General features: G+C 31.2%; 1 non-coding gene across 1 annotated transcript; it reads right to left on the bottom strand.

Moving 5' to 3' along the window:
* Positions 1-644: 644 nt before the first annotated feature.
* On the bottom strand, positions 645-715 carry Trnag-gcc. The gene has a single exon. It is a non-coding gene; the product is annotated as a tRNA-Gly (tRNA).
* Positions 716-1908: the final 1193 nt, after the last annotated feature.

Genomic DNA, 1908 nt, shown 5'->3' with positions numbered 1-1908 from the left:
CAACATTAATTAAGTTTTAACCTCTTAAGAATTTAATTCATAAATCAAACAATTTAATTTTAATAAATTTGTCTTCTTCGTGGTTTAATCTTCTTTCTTATTCTGTATTATGGTAACGAGGTAACTATTAGAAAGGAATTTGAACGTGTAATACGCAAGAAAAGCATTTCAAGACTTTAGATCTACAAAGTTTTTCTATGAAGTAATTTGCAAATAACTTTAAAACGTGTATTTGAAACCCTTAAACATATTAACAATAAATAAGTAAATATTAAATTGCTTCTGATTCTCAACGCAATATTTATATCACTTTAATTAAAGTATACTGGTTCTTACATTCTAATGTTTCACATGCATGATTTTAATTTAAATATAATTGTGATTATAGATGAAATATTGAATGATTTAGAAACACATTCTTTTATGTTAAGAGGAAAATGCTCTAACTATAATCTATACAAATTCCTCTTTAGAGAATGTTTGATTAAACATGCCAAAGAACGGTCGTATATATAAGAAAACTAGATATCATGTACTCTAATCTATTACTGTGATCAGAAGATGGACTACCTTCCTGTTTTTCTTGAAGTTACTTCTAAAAGGATGGATGCGATACCCATATCAATTTAATAGTAGATTAAAATTGCATCGGCCGGGAATCGAACCCAGGCCACCCGCGTGGCAGGCGAGTATTCTACCACTGAACCACCGATGCTTGAATAGTCCCAATTAAAATGCTTAGAAGAAGAAATTTTCTAACATAGAAACCTGATTTAAATATCTTCTGGGGTATAATATTACTATTACTTTTCGTGGAATAATGGTAACTGTTCTTAGGAAGACATTAAAATTGTCATAAAAACCATTCATAATGTATACAATTAAATAGGAGAAACGCTTAGCAGTACATTTCAGTGTTGGTTTTACCGAAGTAGTGGACTGTAAGAAGAACATCTTACAGGGGCAGCCAACAACCGTGACGAAGTTCATTGACCAAATGTAACTTGAACAGATTATAGAAGTTAGTATAAAATAAAATTATTGGCTACTATTCAGTTAAATGTCATTCTTATGTTTTTCTGGTTTCATTGAGGTTTGATTACACATTAGTTTTCAGTTTTGTTTGCTGTCAAGAATTTTACATTTTTCCTTTTGCATCTTGTGTCGGGTGGTTAGCGAGTTTTCTGCGATGCTGATTTTTCTGGGTAGAAAGGTCTTGAGAAGCAGCTGTAAAGAGAAGATACATAAACATTCTCTACCAAGAGAAACGCACTGTCTAAATCATCCTTGAAAAGATATATCAAACGTATTTTTTAAATATTCTCACTTTATTTGGTGGTTAAGTGTAAAGAGTGTTTTATTGAGTATGGCGCACGATTCAGTCGCAAAATAAAACATAACAACAATTACGGAATTATGAATGATAGTTACGGTAGCTATTGATTAAAGTTTATTTTGATTGATTTATTATTGTCATTTTTATAGCTGTGAACTGTTGTATTGGGTCTGGAATCTCTTATGGAAACCTAAATAATGTCTTGAATCTCTTATGGAAACCTAAATAACGAGAAAGACATCTTACTCGTTCATAAAATTTCAATGTTTCAGAAGTACAACTAGCCCGGCACGGCCAGATGGTTAGGGCGTTCAACTCACAATCCTTAGTATAATAGTCTAATATAGTTATGTTCAATACATAATTTATTTTAAGAAACGATTAAAATGGCCAAAAAAGATCATTTACGTACGTAATCAGTTATAATGCAGCAGATTTCAGTACTGCATGTTTCAAAGGAAGTGGACTGTAAGGAGAATCACTAAGAACATCTCTGACCAAGTTCATTGACCAATATATCTTTTTTAAAAGTTTTAAGCAGTAACATAAACAATATATATCACAAACGTCGG

Source organism: Limulus polyphemus, unplaced genomic scaffold, assembly GCF_000517525.1.
Source record: "Limulus polyphemus unplaced genomic scaffold, Limulus_polyphemus-2.1.2 Scaffold86773, whole genome shotgun sequence".
Classification (NCBI taxonomy): Eukaryota; Metazoa; Arthropoda; class Merostomata; order Xiphosura; family Limulidae; genus Limulus; species Limulus polyphemus.
Note: the sequence above shows the minus strand (reverse complement) of the source record. Positions and strands in the feature narration are given on the sequence as shown.